This window comes from Sus scrofa, chromosome X, assembly GCF_000003025.6.
Source record: "Sus scrofa isolate TJ Tabasco breed Duroc chromosome X, Sscrofa11.1, whole genome shotgun sequence".
NCBI classification, from domain to species: domain Eukaryota; kingdom Metazoa; phylum Chordata; class Mammalia; order Artiodactyla; family Suidae; genus Sus; species Sus scrofa.
In genome coordinates, this window is record NC_010461.5 from 2269487 (window position 1) to 2287336 (window position 17850).

General features: G+C 43.2%; 1 long non-coding RNA gene across 1 annotated transcript in view; it reads right to left on the reverse strand.

The window, feature by feature from the left end:
* Positions 1-17850, reverse strand: part of LOC110257730 — a 162239-nt gene that overhangs the window by 118462 nt on the left and 25927 nt on the right. Inside the window, exons 6-7 of the long non-coding RNA XR_002340659.1 lie at positions 14285-15535; positions 12377-12497 (exon numbers count right to left, since the gene is read on the reverse strand). This is a non-coding gene — a long non-coding RNA (uncharacterized LOC110257730). The remainder of the gene's footprint in view (positions 1-12376; positions 12498-14284; positions 15536-17850) is intronic.

Below are 17850 nucleotides of genomic sequence, written 5' to 3' on the forward strand. Positions count from 1 at the left end.
TTTTATTTTCATTCCCAATCCCGTATTTACTCTTTTTCCATGGCATTTTGATGTCAGCTCTTCTTTCTGGCAGTTTTGTACCCAGAGGGAGGAAGAAGAAGTCAATTAAGGGACCTTTAGGACAGGAATAGAAACAATCCTCAGAATACAGTTATTTTAACACCGCTCATTAGAATGACTGAATTAGGCGGACTAAAAACTTATGTTTTGGTGGCACTGCGTACAATCGAGGGGAGCCCGGCTAAAGATTAAGTCTGAACAAGAAGACGCATTTACTGGGAAAGACAGATATTTCTCAAGGGCTTCCAACTTCAACCTTGGCACTTCTGCAGAGAACGCACTCCTAGCTTCCATCAGTTTTACTTTCCACTGAATGGCTACCATCCAACCATTTATTTCCTGTGACAGAGCATTTCATTTTGTACTCGCTGCCCTCATCAGAGAAAAGTACTTTTTTTAGACTCTTGAGGCCACCGTCTCTGCCCCCGGATGGCTCAGCAATTTTCCGCAGATGTTTCAGCTGGAGGTCTATTTCTATTTGCCTTCTAACAGGGTTTTTACTTAGTGAAAAGCACTGAATCTTACAAAAGACTTCTAGACCAGCAACAAAGAGTTACAATGTGTAATTTTAAAAAGATAATTTGTATTTGTTTATCAAAAGGGGTCCTTCAGCATCAAAAACAGAGCTAGGAGTTCCCATTGGCTCAGGGACTAGTATCCATAAGGACATGAGTTCAATCCCTGGCCTTGCTCCGTGGGTTAACGAGCCAGTGTTGCCATGAGCTGAGGTGCAGGTCAAAGGTGAGGTTTGGATCCTGAGTTGCTGTGGCTGTGGTGTCAGCCAGCAGCTGCATCTCTCATTTGACCCCTAGCCTGGGAACATCCATAGGTGGCAGATGTGGCCCAAAAAAGCCAAAAAAAAAAAAAAAAAAAAAAATCAAAACCACACCACAGAGTTAACTACATCTGATGCATATCTATGAAGTAATATATGCTAACTTCACATACAATGTGTGCCCTCAGGCATACCTCTATCTGCATATGTGTGTATAAGAATACCTGCTTATATATTGGATACGTGTGTATATAAACAGCTAACAAATGAGATAAAACACAAGAGTGATAAGACAGCACACTGCACAATATCGAAAACAGATACGCCATGAAATACACAATAGGATCGTAAGAAGACCCTCTGTTATTAGCACCTTTATAAATTCCCCACTGGTTTCCTTGTGATGCGCAGAGAGAAATCTGTCTCAGGAAAGACTGGCTCCTTCCAAAACACTGTGAACATGTCGTCGCATGATGAAAGATGCCAGCACCTACATGCATCTTCCTTTACAGCTCAAGGTGGATCGTGATGCTTACACAGAAGAGCAAGAAGCCAAACACAGAAAAGCACCTTCTGAAGATGAGCCAGGTCAGAGCTTGTCCTCCTCTAGAAGGTGTTATACAAGGTTCTAGGCATAAAGACAGCACCGTCTCGGAACAGGAATTAAATACTGATTCATCAACCAGGGAGAAGAGCGGTAAATGCAAAAATCACTGGGATTCTTGTCTTTGCACAATATAGGTATTTTAATAACCTGTGTAAGATAACTCAAAGTTTGTGGAGGCTTTCGCACACGGGACCTCGGTGCTTGCAGCCTTTGATCACAGTGTTTTTTCCTCTGCAGGTGCTTTATGGCTTTTGGCAAGTGAGTCAGTCTTCAGTCTGGCAATTCCTTCTGTGGGACTATCTAAGCGGCAGTCAGGAAGGAAGATTCTATCAGAGATGTGAGTTTGCAGGGCGTGGGGGCAAAGCAACTGCAGCACTGCTTTACTGGTTCACAGCCCCTGATACCTTAAGTTCTGTCATCACACAGGACGTGTCTGTTCTGGCTAAACTTGCACCGCCCGGTGCTTAAGAGTTTCCTAGGAGAGGGAGTTCTCGCTGTGGCTCAAGTCAAGACCCCGACGTAGCGTCCATGAGGATGGGGGGATTCGATCCCTAACCTCGCTCATTGGGTTAAGGATCTGGTGTTGCCACAAGCTGTACTGTAGGTCCCAGATGCAGCTCGGATCTGGTGTTGCTCTGGCAGTGGTGTAGGCTGACAGCTGCAGCTCGGATTTAATCCCTAGCCGGGGAACTTCCATGTGCTGCAGGGGTGACCCTAAAAAGAAAAATAAAAAAAGAGGGCGTTTTCTAGGGTAGATCATCTTCCCCAGAATTGGGGCCAAGATTTTAGGCAGGAAACCTCCTGTGCTATCTGTGGGAAGATGGTGTGTCTCTAATTCATCCTCCCCAGACAGAAGCCCATAATAGTCTCAATTTTATGAGACTTTTGTCTTAGAAAACCTTCACTGACTGAGACTGGGATTCATTACTTTTCCACTGAACTTTCAGGTGATTAAAAAAAAAAAAATCTCAATTCTCCAGATCTGGGTACTGTATTTTAGTTTACTAGGAATGGCATATGCTTGATTCTTATATTTCTACTTTTAAGTATTTAGACAGGTACTCTTTTCCTTTGAGCCCATGCATGGAGAATTTGTCATTCACTCCACAATCTGTCTTTATTTTCATCAGGGCAGGGTATGAAGCACCAAGGATTCTAACCAAAGCAATCTTTAAACGTCAGCAGAACAATATTTAAAATGTTACCCACACCTAATCAAACTTACAAGCTTTTGGACAACAAAGGAAACCATAAAAAAAAAAGTGAAAAGACAACCTATGGAATGGGAGCAAATAGCTGCAAACAAAGCAATCGACAAGATACTCAAACAATTCATACAACCCAGTAACAACAACAAAAACCCAATCAAAAAATGGGCACAAGACCTAAAAAGACACTTCTCCAAAAAAAGACATACAGAGGGCTATAGTAGGCACATGAAAAAATGCTCAATATCATTAGTTATTAATGCAAATCTGAAATGCACATCAAAACTACTATGAGGTACCACCTTACACTAGTTGGAATAGCCATCATCAAAAAGTCTACAAATAACGAATCCTGGAGAGGGTGTGGAAAAAAGGAACCCTTCTACACTGTTGGTGGGAATATAAACTGGTGCAACCACTATGGAGAACAGTATGGAGGTTTCTCAGAAAACTAAATATACAACTACCATAAGATCCAGCAATCCCACTCCTAGGCATATATCCGGATAAACCTTTCTTTGAAAAAGATACATGCACCCCTGTGTTCAGTGCAGTACTATTCACAATAGCTAAGATATGGAAACCTAAATGTCCATTGACAGATAAATGGATTAAGAAGATGTAGTACATACATACAATGGAATACTACTCAGCCATAAAAAAGAATGAAATAATGCCATCTACAGCAACATGGTTGCAACTAGAGATTCTCATACTAAGTGAAATAAGTTAGAAAGACAAAGACAAATACCGTATGATATCACTTGTATCCAGAATCTAATAAAGGGCACAAATGAACCTCTCTACAGAACAGAAACAGACACAAAGACATGGAGCCCAGACGTGTGGTTGCCAAGGGGGAGGGGGAGCGAGTGGAACTGATGGGGAATTTGGGGTTCGTAGATGCAAACAATGCAAGAGAATGGATAAGCCATGAGGTCCTATGCTACAGGGCAGGGAACCCTATCCTGTTTCTTGGGATAGACCATGATGGAGGAGAGTATGAGAGAAAGAGTGTATATATATGTATGACAAGGTCACTATGCTGTACAGCGGAAATTGACACAAAATTGCAACATCATTGTAATGTCAATAATCAAAAAAATTTTTCAAGTGTTACCCACAACCTAGTTACACTGAAACAATTCTCACTTATTCTCTCACCCTGTACCGTGTCACCATTTCTCACAGCGCTGCTGTGCAAAGAACTGCACACATGGCAATGTGTACAATTCAAGGAGACTGGATGTAGACAGATGCCTGTATAATGCCATCACCACAGTCAGGGTTATGGATGCATCTAACCCATCCCTCGGTTTCCCCATCTTCCCAGAGGTGCATGTGGCTCGTGAGATCTCTTGAACCTACAAAACCTTCTCTTCAAGTGCAACTGACACTTTGTACCCTTTGAAAGAAGGCTCCTCATTCCCACAGCCCCAGGCCTGGGTGAGCACTGCTGGACCCTGTCTGTGCTTCTGGGTGTGCCCCTGTTAGTGTCCACACAGAGGTGAGATCCTGTAGCACGCGGGCATCTGTTATGGGCTTCCTTCACTCAGTGTAAGGTCCTCTAAGGTCATTCACAGAGTCACCAAGGGCAGGACTGCCCTCTTTAAGGCTGACAGGTAATAAGTAAAATGTGGAAGTGGGGTGTGTGTGTGTGTGTGTGTGTGTGTGTCCGAGCATGCACTTGTCACGTGCTTCTTTGCTCCAAGACCCATCCTCACCCTCAGTGTCGGGAGACATGTTTGTGCCATCTTTCTCAGCCTCTCTGTTTCTATTTTCTATACTAAAAACTCCATCTTGTCCTGCTTTACTTTACCCTGTACTCCTGCTTGGAAAACAGTCGCAGTGCTGGCAAAGGACTTAAGCTTAAGAACAAAGACCTAAAGGCACAAGTTATTCATGGGGTCAGCTGAATGGGGACATAATGCACTGGTCTAGGCATGGGGACCTGTGCAGATTGGCACGCCTTTAACACAGCATGATATGTCCTCTTAAGAATAAGAGGAAGATGAGCCTCATGGCCCCAAGGGGTTTATGAGGGGTCTTTAGCAGGATATGCATCAGCAAGGAGAATGAGGAACAAGTGATTCTCCAGATGCTTCGCATAGAGAGCTGACGCCAAGCTTCCTCAAATGCTAATGATTGTTAAATGCCTAAAGGTCAGAATAAAAGCTTAATCAGCAACCAGCTGTGTGACTTTTAAAATAACTTTAAAAAACCTATATTCTGAACCTACAGCCCCCTCCTCACTTGATGGAATTATCAAGAACACAATAAAAGCAGTGTGGTTTCTTGAGGCAGAGCTCTTGGTCCCTGAGACTTTGAGTCCCCCAGTTCCCACCTTTAAGATAAATGTCTCTGGGTCTTGTTTTGTGTTAACTTTTTTCCTTAAGTTTCACAGCACCCGTTCTTCAGCCAGCTCCTGCTGAGCTGGTCTGGGCACCTCAGCTTGCTCTGCACGTGCCAGGCTACCTCGCCAATTGCCGTCTTTAATTCATCTCAGCCACAGGAAGCCAGTGTTGGACATGAGAAGGAAAAACCAACTAAGAACCCCAGACACCCCTTTGCCTCTGCTCTGTAAGAAGCTCTGCCTCCTGGGGCTTTGTCCCTGGCACGGTGCCAACGCCTGACACTCAAGTCCAGTACCTAGGCTCCCCAGCCCTCATGGATTTTTTCGGCTCTTTCAACACCCTGACAAATAGCTCCAGACATGGAATTGCGCTCTTCAGCGGGCTGGTGTAGGCCTGTTTTTCAGAGTGGGTCATGCATGACACAGTCTGTATTCTGAATGGCTCTTTTGATGCGTGGGACTTTACAGAGCTGCTCGGCCACTTGCAGAAACGCCTACACGCCCTGGAATTAATCAGCATATGGTGCAAAATAACCCCACAGTAATCTGAGATCCTGCTCCTCAGCCATGATCATCACTTATCCAAACCTATGGCCTGCCAGGTCAGGAATCGCCCAAGACAGCAGACAATGCTGTGTGACTAATGGGCAAAGTCAGTATCAAAAACCTATACCATCTGTATGTCTAGAATGCTTTCCCCCTAGACTTTTGTCTCCACACAACCAAACCAAACACTCAGGGTCATTTGAAAGCAATCGATGTTCATACACAAGTGCGTATTACGGACCTTTTAAGAATTATGAATTTCACTGAGGTCATCTTTGAACAGGAAGGCCACTCCATTGCCAAAGATGAAACAATGGTTTAAAACTTTCCCATTTTCGAGTTCAGGCATCATTTGCAAGATGGATGAAATTCATATTATGCCTTAGGCATTCGAGTTTGATTAGCGAATATAACTCAAATTTCCCAAGAAATAGGCGTCCATGTCCTAAAGGAATTTATCCCAGAACACAAAACAGAGTGGAATCTCAGGTACCACCTCCTCGCTCCAGGAGCATTTCTGCTTGTCTGTCAGTGAGCACGGGGTTCAGATCTTTCTCACCAGGGCTTCAAGGGCTCCTCGCTGAGCCCTTCTGATTTGTCCTCCTTCTGGAGACATCAACACTGCTGACTGTTACATAGCACGGATCTCACTGGCTTGCACACCCATCTTTGCTCATTAATCAACAAAAGAAAACCCCTGAATCACCACAGGAAAGTCCCACTGTTCATTCTTTCCCTATGAATGACATGAATTTCTCCAAAATGTGTATTCAGAAGACACGCGATTGGCTTCATCGGCAGAGAGCTCTATTTTAAATGTTTAAATGTGGGATTTGTTTCCGTTCGAAGCTCCAGCGTGGCATCCAACACTGTGATAAAAAAAGCCAACTGCACCCTAAATTTATGTTGATATAGTTTTTAACTGACCCATCTCTGTCACGTGCCTTATGTTTTTTTACACATGAAGAGAGTCCCACTCGTTTGCAGTCTATCTGTCCTCATGAGCTTGCACCATTGGGGAGCACTTGAAAGCTTCATCATCCTTATGGAGCAAGACACTCTGGCATCTCGCCCTGTTCCACCAACGTTTCCAACAGGAGCCAAGCCAAGAAGAAAGACATCTGGAAGATGAAGTATTCGAGGGGGAGAACCCAGAAAGCTGATTCGGAAGGAATGAATCAGTCTGGAAAAAAGCAAACTGAATAGGCGGCCATCGTGGTAGCTACTGCTGAAATTCTTTCGACTCCAGCCATTCCGCAAACATTTAAAGAAGCAAAAGAAAAGCTAGGTCATGAAAACCTTTGGGAATATACGATGAGCATGAGGCAGAAGTGTTCTGGAGAGAACGCACCCCAGGACTCCACAGAGCAGAAGGTGGGCCTCAGGGCGGAGTTAGCCCACCTGGGTTCCTTCCAAGGAAAGGTACGATTTCAAATGCCCTAAGAATCCTAAACTGTGAGCATGCAATCCCTGGTGTTGACACACTGGCTTTTCTAAGATAACGTAGTTTGGTGTTTTTTCTTTGTTTTTTGACTTTATAGGGTCGCATCCGCAGCATATGGGGGTTCCCAGGCTAGGAGTCCTACACCACAGCTGCAGCAATGCAGCATCTGAGCCATGTCTGCAACCTACACCACAGCTCACGGCAACACCAGAAACTTAACGCCCTGAGCAAGGCCAGGGTTCAAACCCGAGTCCTCAGAAGAGAAGTGGGGTTCATTACTGCTGAGCCACAACAGGGAACTCCACAGTGTGGGTTCTTATCTGACCTTTCTAAAGAATCCTTCTTGGGCCCCAATGTGCAACCGTCTGCCTCTGTGGAAACTTTCATTTTCTTCCTTGATGCTAATATAGCCACCGTCTTATCTACTCAAACCTGGTCTTAAGGGGAATTCAAGGCAAGCCTTTCAACCATCATCATGAAACTGACCAGTTTCCAGAGTTCTCCTTGTGGCTCAGCAGGTTAAAGACTCAACAGAGTCTCTGGGAGGACTGGAGTTCGATCCCTGGCCTCGCTCAGTGGGTTAAGGATCCAGCGTTGCCACAAGCTGCCGTGTAGGCTGCAGACACAGCTCGGATCTGGTGTTGCCATGGCTGTGACACAGGCCAGCAGCTGCAGCTCTGATTCAACCCCTAGCCTGGGAACTTCCGTATGCCGCAGGTGTGGCCACAAAAAAACAGAAAAAAAAATTCTTTCTACAAATCTTACATGCTATACACTAGATGCTTAGCTCTCTCCTTAAGTGTATTATCTAGTATACGAAGTATATATTATACTTCGTAGATCTGAGTCTTGCAGAGACAGTGAAAAATTGGCCCAACAATTTCTCTCTAAATAAGTGTTTCTACTGCAGGGTATTTATTTTTTATAAGTGATACATTAGATTGGTTTTGCCATGCTTTTTTCCTTTACAGGGTTTGTTCTTCTGCACTACTGAAGTAGATTTTTTTTCCTTTTGAGTTGTGCCTAACCTCTTTTCCCTCCATTCCTTCCCTTTAATCTCTTTCGAGAATCACTAAGTTACATGCTTATGTTCTTTATCTGCCTCTCTCTTCTCTTCCATTTTCTTTCTTTTCTTTTTTTTCTTTTTACAGCCTCACCTGCAGCATATGGAAGCTCCCAGGCTAGGGGTCCAATCAGAGCTGCATCTTCAAGTCTATACCACAGCCACAGCAACACCAGATCCAAGCTGCATCTGTGACCTACACCACAGCTCACGGCAACACCGGATCCTTAACCCACTGAGCGAGGCCAGGGATTGAACCCGCAACCTCATGGGTACTGTAGTCGGGTTCTTAACTTGCTGAGCCACAAGAGAAACTCCTATATTTTTATGTTCTTTATCTGTCTCTTTTTCATCTTTCCCCTTTTCTTCATTTAATTTTATTTGCTTTGTTAAATCATCAGGTTGAGTCTCCGTCAGCTCACAGAGTAGTTACTTTGCTTATAGATTCAAAATTGTACTCAATTTGTTGAAATGAAAATTAAAACAGCATCTCCAAGTTCTCATGAAGAATGGAAAAAGTAGCTTTCATTTGTTATTGGGAAGTCTCATTCTGAACACTTTGCTCATAATTTTGCTTATTTTTTTTTTACATTGTTATTCTTCTTTGGAGATAAAATAAACAAATCCTTTACCATATAAATATGACCTGTAATAATTTAGTTTTAGTAAATACAAACTGTGATCTTAGTGTATTATCAAGATAAGTCAATATATAGTTAAATTATTTAGGTTTTCAGGAAAACAATAAACTGAAGATTTGTCTAAATGAGATTAAGATGAGATCAAGATATGGCCAATAACAGTTTATAAAACAGAGTTATTACATACACATAATTTTTACAAGAAGTATCTGGGTAAAAATATTACTTGAAAATAGCAAATGCTGGAGGGGGTGTGGAGAAAAGGGAACCCTCCTGCACTGGTGGCGGGAATGTAAGCTGGTATAGCCACTATGGAGAACAGTATGCAGGCACCTTAGAAATCTATACATAGAACTACCATATGACCCAGCAACCCCCCTCTGGGGCATATATCTGGACAAAACTCTCCCTGAAAAAGACACATGCACCTGCATGTTCATTACAGCACTATTCACAATAGCCAGGGCATGGAAACAACCCAAATGTCCATTGACAGATGCATGGATTAAGAAGAGGTGGTATATATACACAAGGGAATATTACTCAGCCATAAAAAAGAACAAAATAATGCCCTTTGCAGCAACATGGATGTAACTAGAGACTCTCATGCTAAGTGAAGTAAGTCAGAAAGAGAAAAGACAAATACCGTATGATATCACTTATATCTGGAATCTAATATACAGCACAAATGAACCTTTCCACCGAAATGAAAATCATGGACTTGGAGAACAGACTTGTGGTTGCCAAGGCGTAGGGGGAGGGAGTGGGATGGACTGGGAATTTGGGGTTAGTAGATGCAAGCTATTGCCTTTGGAATGGATAAACAATGAGATCCTGCTGTATAGCAGTGGGAACTATATCTATTCACCTATGACAGAGCATGATGATGTGAGAAAAAATAATATATACATGTGTATGTGACTGTGTCACCTTGCTGTACAGTAGAAAATTGACAGAACACTGTAACCCAGCTATAAAGGAAAAAATAAAAATCATAAAAAATACTACTTGAGTTTCTTCAATACCACATACTAAATATTTTTTTTAATTAAGAGCAAAATATTGGAAGACAATTTTTTGTTGTTTCTTAGAAAGTACTAAATCAAGGCCACTAAGTAAAATCAATTTAAATCATTTTTTTTGTGACTTACAGCTTCACTCAGAAAACAAAAACACTTATATATATATAAGATATAGATATGAATGTATATATCTTAAAGAGCCAAAAGACTTAAAGTGTAAGGAATAAAATATCTTTTCTAGAAGCCTGAATCTTTTTTGTTTAAATATATATAAACCCTTATTAACCTCTACAATTCAATCAGAATAGGAGCTCTATTAAATTCTAAGAAAACCTATAATCTAATTATTAACTATCTTCAAAATTATTTAAAGGGTAGCATTCTTTCTCTCAAAAAATATTTCAAAGCAGTAAAGTAGAAAACTTTTTGTCACATTCCAAAGAAAGCTAGGGAAACTCATTTTGATAAAACAGCAGGATATGTTGAAAATAGATGCACTTGTATCTATTAGAAATGGTAATCAATTAAAGAAACACACATGCAATTAAGCATCAATAAAAGTTCCTTTATGATTATTTTCTTAAGCTGTCATGTCATTCTCTGGACCATTATAATAATGGCATTTATTTCTATGAATCTTTATAAAAGGCTTAACTAATTTGAGATTTGGGGCATTATTAAATACTACTCTAATTGGCTTCAGAACCCCTATTTCTTTACTTTTTTTTTTTTTTTAGGGCCACACCCATGGCATATGGAGATTCCCAGGCTAGGGGTCTTATAGGAGCTACAGCTGCTGGCACATGCCACAGCAATGCCAGATCTGAGCCATGTCTGCAAACTACACCACAGCTCACAGCAACGCTGGATCCTTAAACCACTGAGCAAGGTCAGGGATCGAACACACAACCTCACGGTTCCTACTCAGATTCATTTCTGCTGTGCCACAATGGGAACTCCCCTATTCGTTTATTTATGTAATTTCTAAAGACATGTTTCTCTTCTCTCATTTCTTTGGCCTTATTTCAAAAGTCCTGGAATGATTTTCATATATAATTATTTAATTGTTTACATTACTCACTGTCATTGTCAAATCATTCCACTCCTAGGTATACATATTCAAAAAACTCCAACACTCTAACTTGAAAAGATCCACACACCCTTACTATGTTCATGGCAGCACTCTACACAATAGCCAAGATATGGAAACAACCTAAATGTCCATCAACAGCTGAATGGATAAAGAAGTTGTGGTACGTCTATAAAATGGAATACTACTCAGCCATAAAAAGGAATGAAATCATGCCATTTGCAGCAACATGGATGCACCTAGAGAGTCTCATACTAAATGAAGTAAGTTAGAAAAAGACAAATACCATATGAGATCACTTCCCTGTGGAATCTAAAAAAATACAACACACTAGTGAATATCGCAAAAAAAGAAATGGACTCACAGGTACAGAGAACAAACCAGTGGTTACCACTGGGAGCAGAGAGAGGCAAGACAGGGGTTGAGGGTTCAGAGGTCCACAGGACTTGCAGGGATATATTGTACGACACAGGGAATAGAGCCCATGTTTTTTAATAACTATAAATGGGGTATAACTTTTAACAATCATCAATCACTATATTGTGTACCTGTAACAGAGAATATTATATATCAACTATTGTACACCCGAAACATGCAATATTGCACGTGAACGATACTTCAGTGGAAATGAATAAAAATAACTCAGTGATGTTGGACAGAAAACAAAACAATAAAAGATCATTTGCTGAACGTGGGTGTTGGTTTTCTTTCTGTTTCTTAGGGCCGAAAGCTTCTCCTGAACTAACTCCTTAAGACCCTCCCTTAGGTAAACACTGATAATAATTGAGACCCCATGTGAAATCATGAAAACGAAGGCTGCAGGGGAGCAGCAGGCTGTGAAGCCCTTTGGATTGGAGGCAGGTATGTCCATGCATGAGAGTGAAGGCACACACAGACACAAACACGGAGGCTTGTGTGGCAGTCACAAATTCACCTCACGTCCCCACAGGCCAGCAAATACCAGCCTCCTCAGAAATGCAAATGTAGGGAAAAAAACAAAACAAAACAAAACAAAAACCAATTCTTCCAGGATACCTACTACCTCAAAGAGCCGCTTAATCCTACTGAACAAACACACCCTGCTGTTCCCCTATGAATGCCAGCAGTGAGGACCGCGGTAAGCCAGTCGGAATCCTGGACAAACACTTGACCAAGAATCAGATTCACAACTCAGAGCCAACACACTCAGCCACTTCCCATGACATTGAAAGATGTGCCTTCAGAAGCGGGCCAGGAGACCCAAGGGGTACAAATGCAGGTCAAGAACTAAAAGTTATATAATCTTAGCTGCTGACGTTTCAAACAGACACTGGGACTCTAGCCATTCCCCTCTTTCTGTCTCTCTCTCTCTGCAACATCATCAATGTTTTACCAATCTCCCACCCCATGTTTACGAGTCTGCAAACACGCTTCTGCGCCCAATCCAATTTGAAAAGCCCTGCTAGGCTCCACATTTCTGCGTGGCTACTGCCTCACTCCTGATGCCCTGTGGGGAGAGCCTCCTTGAGCCTGTAAATCCATGTCCTCTGCATACAGTGCCCATCACGGCCACCTTCCGTCCACTTACCCACGCTGATCTGTCAGGGCCACAGGGATTCAGGCGTGAGGACCCCTCTTCCATGGAAGACTTCCGCCCTGACCTCACGGCCAGAGGTCCAGGGTCACAGGTCCATCAGACAAACGGCCGTCTGCATGGGAGAGGAGAGACACAGCTCGGGAAAATGCCAGCAGCCTCTCGCAGGACAGGACAGACTGAAGGACGTGGGGTGTCACCTGGGTGGGCGCGTCATGATTTGATGGGGCTGGGTAGGCAGAGCAACATGAGGGCTTGGAAGCAGCCTTTCAGAGGGCAATAGACCATGGCAGGGTTAGGGCAGTGATGGCGGCTGTGGGCATGCTGAGGAGCAGCGTGCCTCAGGGAGAAGGTAGATGGCAGAGCTCCCAGAAACAGTGGAAGCACTGACTGTAAAATCTGGTTTCGGTCTGGGTAACTGGGTGAACATTTGAGCCTCGTTGCTTAAGAGGAAAACCTGGCAAAAATGACTTTGGGATTTGATATGTTTGGCTTGAGATGTGTATTTGATATCCAACAGGAGTCAGATCCTTTCAAGAGCTACACTCCATTAAAGAAGTGTTTTGAGAGACATGAACAGGAATTCAAATTGAGGACGGAATGGCAGATATTGTGGCTTCTCCCATTCCCCCCACCCCCAGCCCCCTCCTCGGAGAAAGAACCTATGGCAACCTTTTCTCAGCTTAGGTGGTGATGGTTTCCCAATGCCACAGAGAAGGGCAGAGCTGTGTTGTTTCACCTTCAGTTTCGCCAGGTCTTCTTACCATTCTGATCTGTTTAACGACCTGGTCTGTGAGCTTATGGTTCACCCCTCATTCCCTTTTATTCTTTCTTTTCTTTTCTTTTTAGGGTTGCACCTGCGGCATGTGGAAGTGGCCCTAGTGGAAGTTCCTGGGCTAGGGGTCAAATTGGAGATGCAGCTGTCTGCCTAAGACACAGCCACAGCAACACCGGATCCAAGCTGCATCTGCAACCTCCACAGCAGCTTAACCCACGGAGCAAGTCCAGGGATTGAACCCGCATCCTCATGGACATGATGTCAGGTTCTTCACCTGCTGAGCCATGACAGGAACGCCCCTCATTCCGTTTTACATGGGCTGTTCTTCTCTGCTTTTACTTATGGGTTTCACAAAGGACTGCAAAGTAAATGTGAGTTCACAGTTTCATCTTTCCCTATAAATCTTAATCTTTTGAATACTCTGCTGCTCCAGCTTTAAAGGGAAATGGGCAGCCTTTTTTGGAATGTGACGTATGGTTCGTTCACATTTCCTTAACTCAGGTGGTAAGAATCAAGAAGCCCATTTCCAGTTAAATCCTAAAGCTCATCGGTTACCACACCTAATAGCATGAAATTAAAATGTTCCCTGCCCCTTCTCTTTTGAAATATCAAGATTTAATGACGTATTCACTCCTTCAAGCATTTTTTACTATCCCATTCACCACCTCTCCTCCTGGCCATCCTAAGAATGTTTTCCCATGGGCCATATCAATGGTTTTACTGTGAAACATGAGCCAATCAAACTGTACTGCTCTGTGATTTAAATGACCTTAAGGATCGTAAGAGAATAGGGCTGGCAATTCAACTCCAAGTAAAAATCGACCAACCTTGAAATTCCACGCCTGCACCTGAAATCATTCTTAGGGGCTTTTTTTTCCGGAACACCTCACTCCCTTCCACTTTCCCAGGATGAGCGTTTCCGTGAATAACTGCAATACTAAGATAGCGTCTTTCTCAAGGAACCCATACGTGATATGCAAAAATGCTTTGCTCTGAGATCCTCCCCCGCCCCACGGACCACGCCTTTTTGGAGATTATAAATCGGAAAGCAAACTGTACCAGGATTTAACGCCCAGGAAAAGTTAGCGGGAGATACGGTACATGACCGAGCACGTACTAGATACCTGTCCCTGGGCGAAGGTTCAAGAGGCGTTCTAGTGCACTTTTCACAGTTGCCAGGATGCCTGGGCAGGGAATGTCCCAAATGCTTCCAAGCTGGTCTCCACCTATTAGGTATCAAGTCTCTGTGCAAAAGCAAAACGTTGGAGGAATTCTATTTCCCTCCGGGGGAGGTAATTACCGAAATGCTTCGAAGCTGTGCTCCAGGGCAGAGGCTTGGGGACCAGGTACAGCTGCTCTCCTTGAACTCCCCACACCTGGCAGCTGCCCGTCCTTGGTGGTGCGGTCTGGGACGTCGGTAGAAGTGGAACTGGAGTCCCAGGGTCCCTGCTCGGAAGCCCTCGGGGCTGCCCCCGCCTTTCAGGCTAAATGTGTGGCCCCCGTTTGCACAGAGCAACCCCAGGTGTGGCCTTGACACTGTCTTCGGCCCAGAGCCTGGCCGGGCAGCCGGGACTAGAGGCGGGCGTGGGCATCACGAGGAAGACGGTCGGCGGGAGAGGTGGTAGGAGCCGGTAGGGGCACCAAAAGACTCTGGTCCCCCAGCTTCCAGCCTCTCCCTGCTCAGGATGCTCCTCCTGGCCTCCGCAGACATCCCTATAGCCCCCAGCATCCCGCGAGACCCCACAAACACCGCGAGATGATGCCGTGAACACCTGCGAGACTTCGAAAGATCTCGCGAGATCAGCTTCCTCCAGGAAGCAAGGTTGGGGCTGCAGTGTCTCAGCCTGGTTCCAGCGTCCCTATACTTGCCTGAGGTGCATTCATTTCCGGGGAAGTTAACAAGTGCAAAGGCTTTGCATTAAAAGGATTTTTTTTTCAGTCTGCATACTCAGTCCTTGCTAACTACAATGAAACCTTTTTTGCATGAAAGCACCCCATCCCAAGAGCAGTAATAGTCCTAGAGACAGTTTTGTGCAGACAGCAAAGCGTGTTGCTCAGCATCCTGACTTCTGAGACGTGTCCTCCTTGAATTAAAAACGCAATACGGATGCAAAGGGGCCCCAGGGTTTCTAAATAGGGTTGTGCACGGTGCTTGCATTTAGCAATATTATTGAATTCTCTACCGAAACATCATATTGTGCGAAGCTTGGTAGCTTGACTCCTGAGAGTCCTTAAGCTGGAGGTCCTCATGGATGAAAGTGCCAAGCTGTGGCTGTGTGCGCTGATGTCATCTTTCTGATTGGTCCTTATTCTGTATCTGGGACTAGATCTTGGATGAGAGGCTCAGTCAACCCGGCTGAAAATGGGGAGGAAACCTGAAAAGACATTTTTCCAAATAGACAAGAAGGTGGAGCACAGACACAGGAAAAGTTACTCTCCACAGAAGAATGCATGGAGACATGTGATATATATTATATATATTATATATATATTTTAAAGAGAGATTAATGGATAGCAAAATGTGATATATGTAATATATTGAGAATATATATATTCTCAATGAATGGATAACAAGTGTGCTATATACAATATATATTGAGAATATATATGTATTCTCAATAGATGAATGAATAACGAAGATGTACTATATATGTATACATTATATATTGAACAGAAACTAACACAACATTGTAAATCAACTCTACTTCACTGAAAAAAGTAAAATGAAATAGGTTAGGGTCTCAGGTGCCCGAGAAGAAGGATGTTATTGCTAACGATTCCAAATCCATTTTTGGAGTAACAAAGAAAGTGGACCATTTTCAACAAGGGTTTGTGCATATGTGTTTGGCAGGTGATTTTATATTTTATATATAAAACCCTTTATATGTATATGTATATGTGTGTATGTACATAAAAAAATGAATATGGCTCAGTAAGAAACAAAGAATGAAATTTTGCCATTTGCAGCAACATGGGTGGGCTTGGAGGGCATTCTGCTAAGTGAAATGAGTCAGAAAGACAGATACTATATGATCTCACTTATATGTGGAATCTAAAAAATACAACAAACTGGTGAATATAACAAAATAAACAGAATCACAGATACAGAGAACAAACTGGTGATTACCAATGGGGCCAGGGAAGGAGGAGGGGCGAGATGGGGAAGGGGAGTAAAGGTACAAACCGATGGGTATAAAATAGAGAACGAACGAGTGGTTCCTAGTGCAGAGGGACAAGGGGAAATACAGGGGTTAAGGAGTGAGAGGTACAAGCTACTGGCTGTACGACAGGCTGCAAGGGTGTGCTGTACAACATGGGAAACATAGCCAATATTTGATAATAACTACATGGAGCATACCCTTTCAAACTTGTACTTTAAACCTGTTAAAACATTTCAAAAGAAAAACAAAGGCTAAGTCTCGAAACATGAAAATGAGGGACTCCATGACCTCGTGCATCTGACGTGTGCCTTCTCTTGGGAGAAAGACTCAGTGAACAAATGGTTATAGTGGGTTCATGAGTATAGAAAAGAAAAATGGGCAGGTAGTGCCTGAGAAAAGAAGGGAGGGAGCACTTTCTCGGGCACAGGAGGAAAAGTGTAATTGGTGATGAATGTTCCCAGTATGGACAACATCTATTGCTGGTGGTCTTTGGCAGGTACCAGGAGGCATTGATTTTTTTTTTTTCTTTTTTCTGGTGAATTTGTAAGGCAAGGGAAACAAAGCAATTATAGCTGAGGGTTTCAGCAGTCTTATAGATGTGGAAAACAAACATATGGTTATCAGAGGAGAAAGAGGGTGGGGGAGGGGTAAATTAGAAGTTGGGCATGAGCAGATACACACTGCTATATATAAACTAGATAAACAAGGCCCTACGGTAAAGCACGGGAAACTATATGCAATACCTTGTCATAAACCCTAACAAAAAAGAATATATTACTGAATCATTTTGCTGTACACCTGAAACACAATATTGTAAATGGACTCTACTTCAATTTAAAAAAATGAAACAAGAGTTCCCATCTTGGCGCAGTGAAAAAGAATCCGAATAGGAACCATGAGGTTGCAGGTTTGATCCCTGGCCTTGCTCAGTGGGTTAAGGATCCAGCATTGCCGTGAGCTGTGGTGTAGGTCGCAAACACGGCTCAGATACAGCATTGCTATGGCTGTGGTGTAGGCCGGTGGTTGCAGCTCCGACTGGACCCCTAGCCTGGGACCCTCCATATGCTGCAGGTGCTAAAAAGACAAAAAAAAAAAAAAAAAAAAAAGTGAAGTAGGTGAGGAAGGACTTCACTATTAACAATTACAAATCCATTTTTGGATAAACAGAGAAATGTGGACTGTTTTCAACAGGGGTGTGTTTGGCAGGTGATATCCCAGTTGGGCAAATTGTTTCACAGTGTTGGAGAAATGACTATACTTTTCTGTTTAGACAAGGAATGGTGAGACTTGGAACAAAAGTATAGGGTTGGGGATGAGGCAATAGAAGGGGGCATTAGAGATGCTTAAGAGTGAGGCTTGGCAGATTTACCAAATTATTGGGCCAAAGACATCAGGCAAAAAGAAGGCATGAGAATGGCTATGATGGTTTTCCATTCAGTGCAGGAGAAGTGAGACGAAGGACAGAAGCTACTTTGTGGGGGGGACACTGATGGCTGAAAATTTGTATTTGTAGATTCTGAGATGCCTGT